This window comes from Dermochelys coriacea, chromosome 3, assembly GCF_009764565.3.
Source record: "Dermochelys coriacea isolate rDerCor1 chromosome 3, rDerCor1.pri.v4, whole genome shotgun sequence".
NCBI lineage: Eukaryota > Metazoa > Chordata > Testudines > Dermochelyidae > Dermochelys > Dermochelys coriacea.
In genome coordinates, this window is record NC_050070.1 from 135,611,648 (window position 1) to 135,631,758 (window position 20,111).

The 20,111-nt window shown below is 41.7% G+C and overlaps 1 long non-coding RNA gene across 1 annotated transcript; it reads right to left on the bottom strand.

Moving 5' to 3' along the window:
- Positions 1-201: 201 nt before the first annotated feature.
- LOC119853731 lies at positions 202-3,588 on the bottom strand. Its single transcript, XR_005292192.2, has 3 exons — positions 3,441-3,588; positions 1,733-2,149; positions 202-392 (listed from the first exon to the last, which is right to left on the bottom strand). It is a non-coding gene; the product is annotated as an uncharacterized LOC119853731 (long non-coding RNA).
- Positions 3,589-20,111: the final 16,523 nt, after the last annotated feature.

Here is a 20,111-nt window from a genome sequence, read left to right on the forward strand (position 1 = left end):
CACTGGAATGAAAATTCACCCCAAGAAAGAGCAAGCTGATCTTTGGGTTTCCACCAGAAACTCCTGGCTTGTGGGTGTCAGGGAGAGAATGTTCTGAATCAGTGCACTCCCCAGCAGTTAGCCATACTCCTCTCTGAGTTCAAGACAGGTTGTGGTTAGTTTGTGTTGCTTCTACTTCCCTCTGTAGTGAACTTACCCAATTTCAGACGCCTCCAGAAAACATCATGCCCATCCACAGAGTACTTTCCATTCCCCAAACTCCTTGATCTTCCTCTCCCAGACTCCTCAAAGGGACAGCCCATCTCTGGCTTCCTCTTTCTTCCCAACACTTTATTTCCCTCCGACCATGAAACGGAGATCCCATGGATCCAAGAATGCTGCTTTAATTCACCCTAAAGACAAGAGACATAACACCTAGCCAAGTCCAGAAAGGGAAGGAAGTGTGGCTGCATACAGATAGTGGAATCAATCTATCAGTTATGGGGAAGAAGGCAACACTAATACAAACTGAGTTTTCTCAAAAAGACATTAGAAAGAGAATGCCTGTTCACAAAACACCACCAAGAGGAATGTAACCAGATTGTCTCGTGGTTAGAGCATAGACTGGGAATCGGGAACATGAATTCTAGTCCCAGATCTTTCATTGATACACTGTGTAACCTTTTTGTGTCTTAGCTTTCCCAACGATAAAGTGCAAATAATACTTAAAGCACTTTCAAAAAGTGAGTGAGCGCTTCAGATGAAACATTATATATAGTGTTATTACTGTTACTAAAAGAAAAGCCACATCAGTGGTGAGTGAACCTCCCAAACTTTTACTTGTTTGGGGTTCAGAGAAACATTTAACAGTTCAAAGTCTTACATGAAACTGACCCAGAATATGAGAGTCCGATGAATCTACAAAATTGAGCTGGAAGTCTCAGCTCCCTCACAAGGTTGCCAGCACAGCCTTCCCCACAGTACTTCAAGACTCCAGATTTCAGTCCCAGCCAGAAATCAGGAACTGAAGATGTGCATAAGAAAGGATTATTATTAAAATAACCATGCATTTTTCCAACACCAAAAGGAGGGTTGGTACACATTCAGCTTCAGGGCTGGGAAAAGTTTTTAGCCAGTTTCTATAGACTGTTAGCTCACTGGAGCAAGGACCATCATTTACTCTATGTTTGGACAGGACAATGGGGTCCTGATCTGGTTGAATATGAATGGTCAACAACATCTCAAGTTGTTCTCTTAGTTCTACCATTGATGCTCCCCAAGCTGTGATGACATTTATTAGCAACATAGATATCACAGCTGGAAAGCATTTTTTAGGTCATCTAATACATCCCAAAGAAGTGCCGCATTTCTCCCAAAAGTGTATTGTAAAATTCCCTTACTAAGCGGCATACCATAGACTCTCTGCAAAAAAAAAAAAAAAAAAAAAAAAAAAGTCCATCCAAGAAAAAGATGTTGTTGTATTCCGTAAAGTACTTAAATTTTTATATGCCACCAACTATGCCTGGCAACTACTGGATGGGAATAATGTCTACAGGAAAAGAATGTGCATGTCCTGGAGATGTAGAGGGGGCCCAAACCATAAAGTTCTACTCCAGCTCCAAACTTTCCCGAAGTTCATGACTGTTTGGGTGTGAGATTTTGGTTTCAGCATGTTTATAAAGAAGGGGAAGAGGGAACCTGTTTATATGGGATTTTTCCTCCTTAACAGCATCCCAGCCCTCCTCAAACTTACCCACTAATGTCTGATGAGCAAAGACAAACAAGATCACAACTCCACAATACTTTAGTTTGACTGAATGACGACAATTCCACATTAAAGAATATCAGAACCTTTCACAGCTGCATCAACATCATCTATAAAAAAAAAAAAAGCATGACACTACACAAAGCTTTCTCTATGAAAGCCAAGAGCCTAAATCAGCCAAGGTTTGGAATAAGGCCATTTCTGAATTCTCATGTAAAATGATGCTGCCATATTGCTTACCTTCCACTGAGGTTTTCCACAAATTAACAGCTGTAGCAGACTCACAAGAAAACAGGGGCTCCATCCAAGTCTTTATTCTTTGAAAATGATGTCTCTTAACTTTATTCTGTTCCATATGGAGAGGATGGGGGAGGGTGTGTAGAAATAACAGCCTAAAATGAAAATCTGAGAAAGAGATTGGGCACAAATCTGACATATAGTATAATGGAAAGAAAGCAACTAACTAAAATAGCGAACGTGGTGGACCTGAATCCCCATTCCATTACCGTAGTGTGACAGAGTGGAGAATCAGACCCATTAAAACTATTTTTGAGACAGCCCTTACTATCTGTGACCATCCTAACCACTTCAACAAGGTCCGACACAATTTGTATTCTTTCCAGTCAAAAACCGCTAAGGGCCAACTTACAGTTTTGCCAGCAAGCACAGAGAAAATTGCATATTTTTGTTGGTTTGTTGAGCTGCAGCTGGGAAGGTGATATCAGGCTGCTATTGCTGGTTTCAAATCATTGTCTTTGGTTTGAACTTGAACATCACCTGTTTTCACCAAGCACCATACTCAGTGATAGAGAGGGATTTATTCTGAGTGACAAACAATGCAACTCCACTTAAACCAGAAAGTACTTTGATTTTCAACATGTGCAGTTGGCTTGTAGAGTCACTTGAGACAGAGAGAACTACCAAGCTGGCAATAAGATAAGAATTCTTAGAATTAGAAGACATTGATTCAAACACTGTGTTGCCTTCTAGAGATGTGTGACTGACATTCTAATTAGTCTTGGCAGGGTTAAAGATTTTTACTGGTAAATGTCGATTTTACCACACACACACACAAAAATTTCTGTGCATAATAAATCTAAATTTACAGATTGGCAAAGGAAAAATGCTGCTTAAGGAGTTATTAGAGTTTGATTTAAGGATATTTACTTTGTATATTTTGATGCAATGTTGACAATTTGTGTTTTAACAGTTATAAAACTATAATTTTCTGAATCTCAACATCTACTGTCATTAATTACCTGATCCACCTATTGACATGCCATAATTTTGCACAACTGTGAAAATGTAAATAGATAAAAATCTTTAAAAATACTCACAAACATTGATATCCCTCAAAATTATCAAAAAATAAAAATAAAAATTCTGCCAAGCTAGTTGTTATAATATTTTGCATGTAGATACAGCTTTTCAACTGGAGGATTCAGATTTTACATAGTTTCACTACCAATGTAATCCAGGTACACAGTCCATTATGGGTACTAATGTGTAACACCTAACAGTAACACTTGCATAGTCTACATCTGGCTATGTTTACCCAGGAAGATGCTAAAAATCTACCTTATAATGCAAGTCCCAAGAAGATGCTTTTGCAAATAAATCACTTCTCTGAAGGGGATGCCCAAAATATGAAATGGAAAACAGCATCACTGATAAGATTAAATAATATTTTACTTACTTTGCAGATCCTCTATAGATGGTTTGAACTCTAGTCTTTCAGGCAATGTTGTCCAATGGATACGGCCTGGGTTCTATTCCTAGGTCAGCCACTGACCTTCAAGATGACCTTGGGCAAGTCCCTTCACCTCTGTTCTGGTTCCCCTCTGCTTTGCCTGTTTAGATTATAAAATGTCTGGGGTAAGGAACTCTGTTTGTACTGTGCCTAGCACAATGGGGACCTGATCTCACCTGGGGCAGTGCCCACAGTAGTAATAAAATGCAGTGTGATGTGTTTCAAACATTTTATCAGTTACGGGTAGGAAATCAGCTATGTGAACAGTAAATAAATAGTGCATGGAGCTTGAAATGTCAAATTCCCAAGAGGAACTGAAGACCTGTATTTCTTTCAGATCACTTCTGTGACCATTACAATTCAAGAACATTTGGTCTGATCTTGCAGGAAGGATTGTCATCTATAACATTTATAAACCATCTAACACCAAAGTATCGGAGCTCCTAAAACTAACCAAAAACACTTTACAGGATCTTTTAGGAAACCTGAACAAAGTGCTGCTAAGCTTTCCCACTGCTGTATGGATGAGCTAAGACAAATGATCTCCCAGTTGTGATTTCAGTTGTTAACTGAGCAAGTTAAAACAATTGTGAGTTTCTTTGAACATAGGTTTCTTGTAATTTGGAACTGGTTAGTAGTCAGGGATTTAGGGGCAGGGCAACTCAATAAAAAATAATAATAATTATATAGTCCTTTTCCTTGGTAAATCTCAATGAAATTTACAAAAGAAGGAAAGCAGCATTAGCCATGTTTTACAGATGCAGAGACAGACACACACAGAGATGAAGAGAAAAATTTTTAAAAGTGACTAAGGGTCAGATCTTTAAAAGGTATAATTTAGGCACCTAACTCCCTTTGATTTCAGTGGGAGTTGGGTATCTAAACACTGGCCCTAAATGACTTAAAAGCCTAAATTCCATAGAAAGTCAATGGAAAAGAGGCTCCTATATCAATCACTTGGATCTAAGTTTTTAAAAGTTCTTAAGTGACTTGTCCAAGGTCACAGACCATGTTAGTGTCAGAACTAGGGATAGAACGCAAGTGTTTTGGCACCCAGTTCAGAACACTATTCACCGGACCATGCTGGCTCCCTTAACCCTACTTTCAGACCATCTACCAATACAAAGTTTGTTGCAAGCAAGTTGGCCTAGACCAGGGGTGGGCAAACTTTTTGGCCTGAGGGCCACATCGGGGTTCCAAAACTGTATGGAGGGCTGGGTAGGGAAGGCGGTGCCTCCCCAAACAGGCTGGCCTCCACCTCCTATCTGCCCCCTCCCATTTCCTGCCCCCTTTCTGCCCCCCTCAGATCCCCGGACCCATCCAACCCCCCTGCTCCTTGTCCCCAGACCGCCCCCTGCCGGGACCCTCATCCCTAACCGCCCCCCCAGTGCCCCACCCCCTATCCCCTGACTGCCCTGCCCCCATCCACTCCCTCACCCCTTGACATGCCCCCTGGGACTCCCACGCCTATCCAACCTCCCGTTCCCCATCCCCTGACCACCCCACTGCCAGAACCTCTGCCCCATCCAAGTGCCCCCTGTCCCCTGACTGCCCCCCATCCACCCCGCCTCCCGCTCCCTGCCCCCTTACCGAGCCGCTCAGAGTAGCCTGTCTAGCAGCCACGCTGCCCAGCTGGAGCCAGCCACGCCACCTGGCAGGAGCTCGCAGTCCCGCTTCCCAGAGCGCTGGTGGCACAATGAGCTGAGGCTGTGGGGGAGGGGAGACAGCAGGGGAGGGTCCGGGAGCTAGCCTCCCCTGCCGGGAGCTCAAGGGCCAGGCAGGACAGTCCCACAGGTCAGATGTGGCCCGTAGTTTGCCCATCTCTGGCCTAGACTCCCAGAGGTTCTTAGGTACACAAACCCCAGATGTAGGCAACTAAGTCTGAGTTTTGGCATCTAAGTCCCAGTTTTAGGCTCCACTATGATCTACAAAACTCCTGCTGAACCCTGTAGATACCTACACTCACTTAGTGCCTAAATTTTCAGGGTAAAAACTCCATCTAGGCCTATGTTCCAAACACGGAAAATGAGAGAGTCTTAAAGAAGGATCTGAATGAAGTAACAAGTGGTTTGACAGACCAGAACTGTGAGGCCATTCTGTGCTGTAAGGAGTTACACAAAACAAGGCACAAAGGTGGCTGTGGACAAACAACACATTGAGGTTGGCATGACACCGCTACCTCACTCTAGCCATCCAGATGCCTATCTCCTGCCTAGCCCTCAGAGCAATTCACAAACCAGGGAAAATAGGTATTCAGCTGCCTAACCTGTGTGGAGGGCCCTATCCGATAGGTGTGTTCAGACGCTATCTACCAGATCATGTCCCTTTCAAAATCTGGCTGTCTTATAACTTTTATCCCAGTGGTTACAACATTCACTTGGGATGCAGGAGATCCAGGTTCAATGACCACCACTATCTGAGGAGAATAAAGGATTCAAACAGCGGTCTCCCACCTCTCTGGAGAGCATTCTAATCACAGAGCTATGGGATACTCTGATGGGGATGCGGGATTCCCCTTGATCTCTCCTGTTGGGGCTATTCCATTGCATATAAATACTTAAAGAGTCACTGAGTCAGAGTATGACAAATGACACTGTAGCCTGGTGCTTAGTGCACTCACACAGGAGGTGAGAAACCCAGGGTCTGGTCCCCCTGCCCAAATCACTCTTTAATTAGTTATATCGAGGGTCCCTACTTCAGACTATCCCATAGCTCAGTGACTGCAGCACCCTCCTAAGAGGTAGGAGAGCCTAGATCAAATCTTTTTTCCCTACCAAGCAGAGGCGGGAGTTGAACTTTGGTCTCCCACCTCCCAGGTGAATGCTCTAAACACTAGGCTAAAAAGTTGTAAGGTGGGCACCACCTTCTCCAGCTAGATTTTATTTTGTGTGGAGTTAGGCACCTGCCTAACTCCTTCTCACAATAAACAACTCAGGTGCCCAAGTCACGTGACTCCATGAGAAGGGTTCCTGGCTGTGTATCACAGCAGAAATAGGTGCCTTACTGCAGCCTGGACTTAGGCAGCTATCTCGGGGGCGGGCTTAACAGAAAACGTTCTCGCTGGCATCTCCCATTGGTTAGTTTAGGCAGCTCCTCTCCTCGCGTTCTGATTTTTGTGACTCCCATTCTTAGACACCTCTCTCTCCCCATTCATTGTATAGGGAGCCTTGGCACCTAACTCAGGCTTTGTGAATCTCAATGTTATTCATGTGATTTTTCTAAGTGCCTAAAAGTTAGGTGCTATGGTGCTGAGCATCACAATGCCAAGGTATCTTTATGAATCTAGGCCATTCTGACAACTGCTCTTCATATTCACGAAATGCATGTTGCAAGGGGAACCTTCCTAAATCAAAGGATAAGTCTTTGGTCAAACAATATGGCACAATAAGAATTTGGGACATTCATAAACAATAAAGCATAAATATTCACCAACAGCAGCACTTCCAAGTGACCCTGCAGGTTGCCTACCCTTAAGGAAAGGTTTTATTCCTTTTTGCTCATCTTGATATACCAAAAGGTTATATGTTTGAAAAAGATTTTGACATTAACTATACAAACTGGGAACTGCCATGTATTAACATCTGAGCCTCAAGCTGGGAATTGTCACCAACTGGTAACAATATACCGACGCCATTATTGAGGGACTCAGCATCAGATGTTCTAAGCCTGCCCCTTGCCTGCTTTAATATTAGTTTTACAATCAAAAATAACTTTATTGTCCAGAATTAAAATATATGATTTAACATTGGTCCATCTAGCGTGGCATCCCCCATTACCCCCGTACTGGGCATAAGTAATGTTTCAGAGAAAGGCAAAACACAATTCACTGTGTAGTCCCAGACACATGGGGGAAAGAAGAATCCCTTCCTGACTCTTGCATATAATCACCACATGGTCTGAAGCAAAAAATAGGATTAAATGTTCCAGTTTTAAACAGGTTTCAGAGTAGCAGCCGTGTTAGTCTGTATTCGCAAAAAGAAAAGGAGTACTTGTGGCACCTTAGAGACTAACAAATTTATTAGAGCATAAGCTTTCGTGAGCTACAGCTCTAGCTTATGCTCTAATAAATTTGTTAGTCTCTAAGGTGCCACAAGTACTCCTTTAGTTTTTAAACAGCTATTGAAACAGAACGTAGCCATCTCTGCCATGGATTCCCCTCACAACGCACTCAGTGTCACAAATGATGCCACTCTCATCTGCCAACTACCAAGACAATGATTCCAGACATTTTCAAAGGAGCTGAATATGTATTTGGATGGGAACAATACTATGGGAGGTACAACTTAGTTTCAAGGAAGGAGATCCCAGGAGCTTGATCCAAAGTCCACTAACATCAGTTGGAGTCTTTCCATTGACTTCAACAAGCATTGTATCAGGCCCTAGAGGAGTTACCTGGTCTGCTTTTCCTCCCTATGTTTCTCTGCTCGCCCTGTCTTTAGGTTGGATTCCCCTCCATGAAATAATCAATCACATTTTTTAGAACTTCTTTTTGTGTGGATCAAAATAGACATCTGTGACAGGGAAGGACAAAAAGAACATGATGCTTTCTCATAGTCTTCTTTCATTTGCAGACTCAGTACATTGGCATGGAATTGTATTGCCTACTTTAGAATAGAAATTTTATAAACACTCAGCAACTTTTTCATTTGTGGGGAGAGGGAACAATGGATGGCTAAGGGGACTGATAATGAGAGAATTTTTTTATCTTTAGTTCAGCAAAATATGTAGCCCAAGCTGGTAGTGACCAAAACTTGTTCCATTTTGTTGGCTATTTGGTGGCCTATGTGAAATGGTCTCAATCTCAATGCCCACATTACACAAAGAACATCAAGTTATTAGACAAAATAAGAAAAAATTTTTTTTCAAAAACTGTCTACAGTATACCTCTGCAGGAAACACTAGAGAACTATATTTATGTATAACAAATGACTAGTGGTGGGCAAGAAAAATCTACAAGTAATCCTGTAAAATACAGTTTCTGATTACCCTCCAAGCTGAGGTTAAAAAAATTGTAAATTTACCAGTTAGGCACTCTATTCTCAGTATATTATCTTCAATACCTAAGAATGGTTGTACTGTCAGTGTCCTACAATTGTTTCCAATAGTTGCTGTGGTTATTTTTGGCAGTTGGTTTGTCATGAATTGACACTTATTTTGTCAACAGATCTCAAGTGAAACTGCAGCCCCCCCGCATTGGAGGCCTTTCAGAATATAAGATTACTCATTATGGGTTTTTAAGAACCTTCTAAGGTGGCACTTAGAATTTGCATACCAATCAATGCAAGTTGTCCTCCTACAACAGCTTAAAAATAAATATTTTTGAATGGGAGGAGAGAGGAAAGGAATGCTCAGAAAGGAGAAGTCATTTTCAAGACATTATGAGTAGATCTGGAACTGTTCTTATGAAGAAAAATTCTCTCATTATCTTAGCTGTCATTAGCAGTCACATTGTCAAAACTAGACAGGTGAGATTTAAAATATTCTTGTACATGGTTTAGACACAACGAATCCTGCATCTTGGTAGGAGGTTAGACTAGATAACCCTTATGGTCTCTCCCAACCCTATGATTCTATGAGCAAACAGAATATTACTTTCACAAAAATAGTCATGCAAAATGGGTAACTACAAGGCAAAAGGGGGTCTCTCTCACAGGTACAGGTTTGAGAAATTGTCTGCTTTGTGTATGCAATTATCTGATTGAACATGCACCTGGTAGCTCAGTTTAAGTGACTATTTTTGGAAACGAGGTGCCATGTGTTCTCTCTCTAAAAGGGCTAATTGTCAAACAAAAGAAAAACACTATAAGAATTTGTATAATGTCATTCATGACATACTTTTAATTTTTATTTTACTGTGTGGTGTTTTAAGATGTAAGTGTAGCGTATAGAGATACAACATGAAATATTTAGAATATAAGCCTAATAAGGTCAGAGATACAGATCAGTGATTGGTGTCAGAGAAGGCTGGGAATTCTAAAGCCTATATTCAGTAGAGCTAAACTGATTTACACCAGCTGAAGCTGTGGCCCTCAGAGAAAAACTACACTGTGTATGCCCTAAAATGTAGCCTGTACATATGTATTATATGAAACAGAGACCAAGATTTTCAGAAGTGCCTCAGTTTTGGAACACTCACTCCCTTTTGTGTCTCAAGTTGGGCACCCAAAAAGGGAGGCACCCAAACTAATCAGATACTTTTTGAGATCTTGATCTTAATCTTAATATTTGAAGAGATTAGGTGCACACAACTAAGGCCTACAAAAGGAAGTTGGAGGGCAGAAGAATTAATGTGAAATGTTATAGTGCGAATGAAGTAAACTAGATTGGGAGATGTGTCACAAGTTGTGTGTTTATGAGCTACCTTATCATAGTTGGGTTTTGGAACTATTTCAGCCTATGCTAACAAAAAGTTTTTCCCCATTGACTTAAATGGGAGCAAGATCAAGCCCTCGGTTAGTAAATAATGCAGGATCTCTGGGAGTTTTACATATACTGAAAGCTCATTCCTCCTTATACATTATTAGATCTCACCACTCTGCCTACCTCTTATCAAACACCTTCTATGTAAACTTCCGGGAGCCCTTCATTTGGCAGTAATGACTTTAAACAGATAAAAGGCAAAGAAAAATAAATCTGAGAATACTTGCTTCAAGCCACACTTGACAACACCTGTAAGAAGAAAGTCAGTTCCATAACCAGGGGACATGAAGAAACAAAATCTCTCTTTTCCCTCCTAAATAGCTGCTCTAACTTGTGCTGGGAGATAAATCACCTCTATCCAGCCCTAGAATGTCTGAGGAGGAGGTATTCCCAGTCCTGTGCTGAGCAGAGTGTGGCCAAACCCAAGGCTTGGGCCCAATGTGTGAAGGTAAACAGTATCCAGGGCATGACATGAGGAAGACCATTATGAACATGCTGTTGCTTAGTTTTGGCACATGCCCATCTTGACCTTCAAATTTGTTTAAATATAAAAAATAAATTATTAACTCATTTTCTGTCAGTTTCAGGGAAAATGTAAGTCTTAAAGAGGGATCTGAATGAAGCGGTATGACAGACCAGAACTGGGAGGCCCTCCTGTGCTTAAGGAGTTGCATGAAAAAAAGGCACAAAGGTGGCTGTGGACAAACAACACATCGAGGTTGGCTTCATTGGCTGGCACACAAAAAGAGTCGGGGGGGAGGCATTCTGAGAGACCAGATCTGATATGGAGGAAGAAACAATTGTGTAGGGCCTAGAAGGCAAGGTCAAGATTTTGGTCTCTATGTTCAACACAATACTACAGAAGATACCAGGGAAAAAGAAAAGTCCAGAGGAGGCCACAGGAAAGCTACCTGGGCTAGAACTAGTCACAACTGCAGAAAAGCTGCACAAACCATGACTATGGTCACTGAAGAAAGGCAGGTAAAATAATATGTTACGATCAAGGTGTAGTAAGAATAGTGAGAGTAGATATACAATGACCTTTGAACTAATGGTCCTTTGAGCCTAATCTCGCTCTCACTGAAGTGAACAGTTTTGCCATTTCAGTGGAAATATAGTGGTAGGGTTGCCAACCATCCAGGATTGGCCTAGAGTCTACAGGAATTAAAGACTATGTCATATCATGAAATCTTCAGAACTCCATCCAACCAAAATTGGCTACCCTAAGTATCAAGCCCCAGGACTTCAGGCACACAGAACATAAAAATAAGAACATAGGGAAAAGAGCATTTAGGTAAAGAGCTTTCAAGCAGAATCATATAGTTATAGCAATTAGAGATGGGAAAGACCTGTTAGGTCCCATCTAGTCCATCCATCTGTAAGAGCAGGGTCGTTCCCTACAGTACATTGTCTTGTGCTTTATCCAAGAGGTGGCAACTCTGAGGGAAGGCCACAATAGTAGCAACCAGCATTGCCATTTAAACAGACATAGCAACACAGATTTTAACAGGAAAGAATACCGGAGCTTGTTGGGTAGCCAGGCTGAACTCAGCAGACTCCTGTGTCTTTAACATAGTATAATTCAGTGACAGTAGGGCCAACAGAGAGTCTGCCAGAGATGTTGGGGCCCCACCAGACCAGCTGCCTGCTGCTGCTACCACTGGATTGCAGGAGAAGGCTATCCCAGCTCTTTTCACACAAAAAGGAGATGCTAGCAGGGTGAGGGAAGAGTGAAGATGTGGCCTCCATTCAAAGTAGATCTTATTCCTGAAGGGAAAATCATCCTAGGGCATCTCCTGACAGAGGTGTTACCCTGATAAGAACAGTAGTGCCCCCAGAGATGGCAGGAGACTTTTTGATTCCTGCAGAAGACCTTGCCGTTAACTTGTTGCCCATATTATCAACGTTAGGGAGGGTATGAGAGATTGTCATGGGAAAGGAAGACATCAGGGCCTACTGGAAAGGTGGTCACTGGAAGGAGAGAGGAGGGACTGCTGGAGGTATTAGGAAACAAGAGAGATGATAGGGGGGCCTAAAAAAAAAAAGTTAGGTTAAGCTATGTATAAACATCAAGACTTCTCAAGCCTTTTCTGATCAAATCTCCCAGTCTTTTGGGGTTCACCCATCATTAACAACACTCTCCATAAACTTTCTCAGGCTTTCTGTTTACACAAGCTAGTGCTTTCGTACATAAAACTTGAAAATGACAACATTAAAGAGCAGCTGGCGCCTTATGGAAAGTGTTTCCAAACAGACCTGCTTCTGTATCATAAATTTCTGTATTTCTCACTCCCCTCATTCTTTATTACTAAGGACATTTGCATGAAAACAGAGACTTTGTTTATTAAGAGTTCATCTGCTCCTGCTGTTTAGTTCCTATCTGAAGTCATAATCCCTTGGGTGTGACATCACTATTGCGTGCTCTGGAAACAATTATGAAGTCACAAACAGAGGATTAGGACTTCAGGTGGGGAATAAGAGACAGCAAAAAGACAGAATCATTCTTAGTGCCAAATCCAAGTTTTTACAGAGGCAAAACTCTTACTAACTTTAATGGGACTTACCCGAGTAAAGACTTCAGGATTTGGGCCTTAGAGAGGAAAGATCTGTTTTCATGCTGTTGCCTTGATAAAACAAAACAAGATTCAGGAAAAATACATAAAATACTTTCTAGATTGGGGATGGGATAAATCTTTGATAGAAGTCTTATTTGTAACTGGATCAGTAATTCTGAAGACATTTGAATTAGTCAAATAGTGCTCTCAGAAAAAGCACAATTATGAAAAAAGAAAAGGAGTATTTGTGGCACCTTAGAGACAAACAAATATATTTGAGCATAAGCTTTCGTGAGCTACAGCTCACTTCATTGGTAGCTCACGAAATCTTATGCTCAAATAAATTTGTTTTTCCTCTAAGGTGCCACAAGTACTCTTTCTTTTTGCGAATACAGACTAATATGGCTGCTACTCAAACAATTATGAGTTTATACCGTTTTATTAAATCTTTCTTCTGACAAAAAGTATTTACAGAAGTTTGGCCAAAGCCAAAAAACACCCTCACCAACCACCAAGCATATACAGTAAATAGATAGATTATGGATCAAATACGGCTCTCATATGTGTAACTCCTCTGACGTGGCAGCCAGTGCAACTCCACTGGCCCATAGACTGTATATTTATTGTAGCTGACCACATAACTTCAATGGAATTGCATCAGTGAACAGATTACAATCTGACCCTACATTTCCCCAAGATTCTTCCAACAGTCTGTGGTAAGCATTATTTTACATGCCTGCCCAGCTTCCTCTGGCCGACCCACAGTCTACTCTGGGCAGCTGCCGCTGCATAGTAAGGACACATATCCAGTTCATGCATGCATTCCCTGATTTGGAGCCCTATATTCAATCCAATGCTGCCACTGAAGCCTGGTCTCCTGATATTTCAAGGATAGCAAGTATTTATTCGATACCAATGGCTACTATTTATTATTACCTTAAAAATAGCAGGGAGGGTGTAGGAATGGGGGGGGGGGGAAGGAGGAGATTCATTTTGTCTTTCCTTTGGAAAGCAAAATTCTCCTCTCAGTGTAACCAATGCAATTTCATGGACTGATTTAGGGCTGTGTATAGTCTCCACCGCTCAGAGCCCCAAGAGATATTGTAACTCAAGAGGAGCACTTAGTGAGCTGTAGCTCACGAAAACTTATGCTCAAATAAATTTGTTAGTCTCTAAGGTGCCACAAGTACTCTTTTTGCAAATACAGACTAACACGGCAACTACTCTGAAACTTATCCTGTGCCATCCTTGTGGCTACTGCAGCATGCTTCTCTCTCTGCACCCAATCAGCTCCTGAGGCACAAACCCTCTCAATCTACTTCTTGGATTAATGCAGATTATACGTCCTACTCAGCTCTTTGCATTATACCCACCCATCATGGACCCGTGCGAGGGCCAGGGACAATCAGGTCTTTAAATGAGAAGATAATTTGGCCCAGAATATTTTCTCAGGTTTTCTGTAAGGTCTCAGTAACTTTTATAAATCGGGATAATTTACGATGATTGCTAATCATCATCATTTGAAGTTATACATGTTTGAAGAAGGCAACTTGGCAAAGTTAGTTTTTTATTTTTCTCTTTCTGCCACTCTCAGTTTTCTGAAGTGGGAGAAGTTTTGAAAAGTTACAATTGAAAGAAGAAAAAGGGAATGAAAATGAAGCCATCACTCACTCTACTGCATTCAGTGCCTGCCCCCCCCCCCAAAGTGGGAAAACAATTTGAAATTTTGAACATTTTTTTGTTTTCAAAAACCAAATCAAATTACAGATTTCATTTTATTTTGAAGATTTCCCACAAATAATATTTTAAAATGAAAATATACCTGTCCAAATTTTTTGCAGGAAAAAAAAAATGTTTTAACCCAGCTCCAAAAATGAGACTGTAGAGTTTCCTGTGGTGAGCTCCAAAGACACTGTTGAGTCAGCGGACGAAAGCGACCATGTTACAGATGCCCAATAAGTTTTCTGATGTTACTATTAATTTTCCCATAAATATAACTACAGAGAGAGCGCCACACACAAGTGCTTATGTGGTTTCTGGAAGGTGACACCGCACTGGTGAAGGATTAGGCCTCGATTCACCAAACATCTGCTCATGCAGATTGGATATGGGGGGCTGCAGGCAGGTGGCTATTTCTACCTAATCCAAAGCCACTAAGCTCCAAGGCAAGTTAGGGCTACCTATGAGCAGCTCTAACTTACACTACTGGCATAACATCCCCCCTCTTATGCCAGTTGAGGATCATAGATGAGCTCTGCTCCACCACACCATCCTCTCCTCTCAGCGACCGGATCTGCCCCTGGAATACCCCTTCCCCCAAACACTGGGAAGAGCGGGGCAGAAATCAGCTAGTCACGAGGCAGAGAATACCCCTGAACAGGTGGAATTCTTCGCTGGCCATCTCTGGTTGCACTAAAGCCACTTTCCACATTTGTGTGGCCCAAAATGGCCTTAGCAGACCAGAGAATCTGACTCTACGTCAGAAACAATTACTGCTTGACATACACAGCTTGCAATTCATAGTGCTCTCCGCCTCCCCCCGCCACCTTCACACTGTAATATAGCACAGTGATGACTAATAGCCTGCCTGCACCATTGAAATGTTCAGTTTTTCTCTAGTTTTCTGTAGTATAATGTATAAGAAATTTCAGATTCCAATTTCCTTCAGTTTAATTCCTTGTTATGAGCCAACAATTGTGACTGTTTTAGTTGGAATCTGAATGTAATCCCATCATGCTGTACTTCCTCTGTAAGGAATGCATGTTATTTAACAGGACAGCTTTGATTGTTTTGGAGAGAGGCTCATTTTTTTGGAAAGAGAGAAGAATATATCAAAGTTGATTGGCTGCTTTCTCCTATTTTTTCTGGCTGTTCTTTTTCCTCCTTGTATAAAATGTCAGCTACTTTGAACTGAGCAATCTTTCAAGAGGGCCACAATGCCAGTGTCATATGCAGCTTGCATAATAGAATTGGGTAACTCAGTTCTGTCATGTAAAGCATGCAGTAGAGTGAGATACACACAAGGCACAGAGGTGGCCAAACTCTGCTCTCAGTTACATTAGTGCACACCCAATAAAGTCAACAAGAATTGGGTCCAAAGAAATTAACAGCAGGAAGAGGCTCATAAAGCTCCTTTTACTGCTCTGTTACTTATCCCTGTAACATCTTACCCAACAGTACTATCATCTAGAGCTGGCTGGAAAACAGTTTACCCATCCCATTAATACGTTTGAGAGTGAATTTTTCTCTCTTCTCAAACCAGGGCAACAAGTCAAAATTTTGAAAATATTTGTGAACAAAAAAAAAAAAATAATTATTTCAGGTCAATTTAAATATTTCCTTTTGATCATCTCGAAGGGGTTTGTTTTGATTTAGACTTTTTTCTTTTTAAAAAAAAAACATGTCTTGTTGGTCTAATTAACTTAAATCCCTAAACAAAAAGTCATTTCAATTTGGAAAATTAGCATATTTCATTTTGAAAATGTCAAATGAAACATTTCCACAATTTTGAAACTTTTTTTTTTTTAAAAAAACATTTTTTTGAGCTGGGAAATTCATCGAACCCAACCCTGTTTTGGGAATGGCTTCAATTTCAATTGATCAGCATTTTTCAATGAAAAACAATGTAATGAAAAATTCCTAACCAGCTCTGCTATCATAAGAGACTAAAGCAGCTTCCTCCTCCCACATCTTTGAATAGAGTCCTTCAACACACAAGCAAAGAATACACAAAAAGGGGATAAATATTTAGTGCAACTGAAGATGACTCTGAGGCATGACTGCAATTTTTGTTGAGAACCTCTGTGGCTTCCTCCTCTTTCCTCAGTGCTTCCTTTAGGACAATTCACTCCAGGACATTTCCATTTCCTCAGAACAGTGCTAGCATTCCGTGGAATAATTGCTATTGTTCATTTTAAGGAGGAAAGTGGGAAAATGCTCCCTTTTTCTTTCCTTCTAGCCCTTGTTTTTCCATTTCCTTACTTTCAACTCAAAGTACAGTAAATGTCCAAGGTCTTCCTCCCACCTGGCTCCCTAGGCAGTTTTATTTTAGCCACAATTTCCTTCTCCTCAAAACCTCTAATTTTTTCCCCAAGTCTGCACTGTCAAACCCTTACACTCTCCTTCCCTTTTGTTATTCTAGACATCCCAGGATCATTCTGTTTGTTCATTAGGACACACTTCCACCCACTCCACAGATTCAGTATTCTCCATTGCTGCTCTGCATAAATGCTCTTCATCTTAGCATTAGGTCTAATTATTATTACTTCTAGAAGCTGCTTTTTACTCTTCATTAGCAGCCCTCATCATTCCTCTGGGCTTTAAAATGCTTTATAATGTATATTCCTCCATGAACAGAGGACAGGCTGTTGTAGCAGCAACAACTGCTACTCTGGGACTGTTTATTTCAGCTGATAAAAAATCAAACCAATTTGAAAAGAGCCCATCCTATGTTCTGGGTATCCTTACAGCCAGGAAGATTAGAAAATCATCAGTATCAACAGCAAGAAATAACAATGGTTCATCCTGAAATCCTTGCCTCACTCCCATAATGCTCCAAATGACAATTATAGTGTAAAATAAAAAAATTTACAATTCCTTCTTCTCCCAGGGCAACATTTTTCTGAAAAGTCCTCCTGAGGAATAAAACCGGGCCTTGAAGCATGACCAGAAAGGTAACAAAGAAAGGCTATAGCAGACCCAGGGGGAACTGAATTCCTTCCCAGCAACCCCCTCCCTTTTATTGTGAGAGGACTCCAGCTCAAGCATCTTCCCTGATCTCAGCTGTGCAGTGTGGCACAGAGAGAGGCGGTCTCTGTGGTAACAGATCCCAAACAACTTAGGTTACAGTTAACACTAACAATCAAATCCTCCTTCAAGAAAGCCTTTCTGCTTGACATGTTCATATATAGTACTGCATGGAAGATGGCTCATATTTATGTTTTGTCTGGGCTTGCCCAGAAAGTATTTTACTGTCCACCTCAGAAGCTGAGCATGGACACTAGCTATCAGTATCTTCCATCTAAACCATTTGAAAGATCAAAATCTACACCCTAACACTCACTTCATAAGAAGTCTTGTTTCGTTACCCTGTGAAAGATAGGGGATAGTCTGTTTTCTCCACTGTCCTGCAGGGTATTTCTCAGTAGGCCAAACTCCCAAGTGCATGAAGCAAACTGATTTGGGTTATTTAGGGCTTGTTTACACTTACATTTTATAGCACTCTGACTTGCTGGCTCAGGGGTGTGAAAAAATCACCCCCGAGTGCAGCAAGTCTGAGCGCTTTAAAGCGCTAGCTCCCAGCACCTGGAGCTAATCCCCTCATGGAGGCGATTACCAGGAGCGCTCTCTCCCAGCTCTCTTGTGCTACCACACTCGCACTTCAAAGCGCTGCCGCAGGAGCGTTCCCACGGCAGTGCTTTGAAGTTTCCAGTGTAGACATACCCATAGTATTGGAACCCAGGTTGTCCCATCATTATTCCAGAAACTACATAGGGTGATTCCATATTTTGAGAGTCTGCTTGCATGTGGAATGTAAGAGGGCAGGAGGCTCACTTATACTAAATAGCAACAGGAAACCAGCTCCTTGAGCAAGGACATAAAGGCTTGATGGTTTAACACGATTGTTGCTGTTTTTGTTCAGTTATGAGGACTGTCACTTGTTTACAAGATCTGCCAGATACAATCCTTTGTTCCCTGCTGCTACATAAGATAGCCTGTGCTTAGAGAGCACCTGCTGGGCCTATACTCAGGTTTCAATAGCAAACAGTTAAGTGGTGTCCTACTTAATGTCTTTTCTCTTAACATATCATATTCAAGCTCCTCAGTCTCACCCAGAAGGTCCAGCTTAATCTTTCCACCAGCTACCTCTGTTATCTATACATCATCTCACTCCCTACACTCTTCCCAATCTTCTCACTTTTTTACTCCCCGAGTCACCCTTTTCCTACCACACTTGGGTTTCCTGCTCTCCCACTAACCACATTTTGTCATCAATGTCAAGCATCCTCTTTCCTCTTTCTAATCCTTCCACTCTTCAAGCAAATCCTTGTCATTTATGATCCCCACATTCTGCATCCCTTGAACTGCTTTCCTATGTCTTATTTAGACTGCAAAGGCTGTAGGCATGGAACTTAATGTAAAGGCGAGTCGCATCATACGCGCATTTAACTTACGCGAATTCAACTCTACACACTCGGCAAAAAAAAAAAAAAGAAAAAAAAAAAAAAGAAAAACAACAAGATAGATACTTGTAAATAGTGAGGGCAATTCCACCCACCATTCAACTCAATGAGCGTATGCCCCAGAGTGAGCATGAGATGGGAGATGTGAATCTGCTAGTCCCTCAGTCAGTCTCAGTTCCCGTATGCCTCTCATAGTGTGAGCATCTCACCACTCCGAAGTGTGATTCTAGTGGTTAAAGATACTGTATGTATTTTTCGTATAACATGGCCCCTAAATGCAAGCCAACTACTTCGTCTGGTGCTCAACCGAAGAAATAGCGATCTGTTCCAACGCTGGAGGAAAAACTGGCTTTGTTGGACTTACTGAGAGATGGTATGTCGGTCTCCAATGTGGCACGTAAATATGGCCACAACGAATCTAGCATCCATGCCATCAAGATTTAAGAGAGAAATTCATCAAGCCATGGCATCAAGTGCTCCAACAACCGCTAAGGTGATGAGCCAGGTGCGTGATAAGACAAGACTGAAAAGGCATTAAACTTATGGCTGGAAGACATGAACTGTAAACGCATGCCTATCAATGGCAACATGCTGCGAGAAAAGGCTCTTAGCCTCTATGTGTTGTTCAAACCTCCCACTGAAGAGGGACAGCCTTCTGATGAGAAGGAATTCAAAGCCAGCCAAGGTTGGCTTAACAGTTTTAGGAACCGCTTCAACCTCAAAAACATGCAGACTACTGGTGAAGTTGCATCTGCCAATGAAGAGGCAGCAAAAGCCTACCCCGAACAATTAAAGAAAATCATAGAAGAAAAGGGCTACCTTCCGGAACAAGTTTTTAATGCTGATGAGCCTGGGCTCTTCTGGAAAAAAAATGCCCAATTGCACTTACACTTCAAAATCAGAAGGACAAGCCCCTGGCATCAAAGCAGCTAAAGACCGTGCGATTGTGTTGTTTTGTGGCAATGCGGCTGGGCATTTAATAAAGCCAGGTTTGCTCTACAGGGTGGCAAATCCCCGTGCCCTAAAAGGCAAGAACAAAAATCTCTTGCCTGTGTTCTGGCAATCAAATAAAAAGGCTTGGGTGATGGCAGCATTATTTCTGGATTGGTTCCACAAATGTTTCATTCCGGAGGTCAAGCAGTACCTTAAAGAGAAAGGAAAGGACTTTAAAGTGTTGCTGATCGTAGACAATGCTCCTGGCCACCTGTGGCACTCCGGTTTGCGCATATCGACATTGAAGTTGTCTTTCTCCCCCTCAATACCACCTCCATACTCCAACCTCTCGACCAAGGCATGATTCGCTGTTTCAAGACCACGTACACAAGGCTTATGTTCTAACAGATATGTAGGGCTATGGATGCTGATCCCAATCTTAATGTGATGGAGTGTTGGAAGTCCTTCAACATTGCCGATTGCATCACTTATATTAAACAGGCAAAGGATGCAATCAAGCCTGAAAC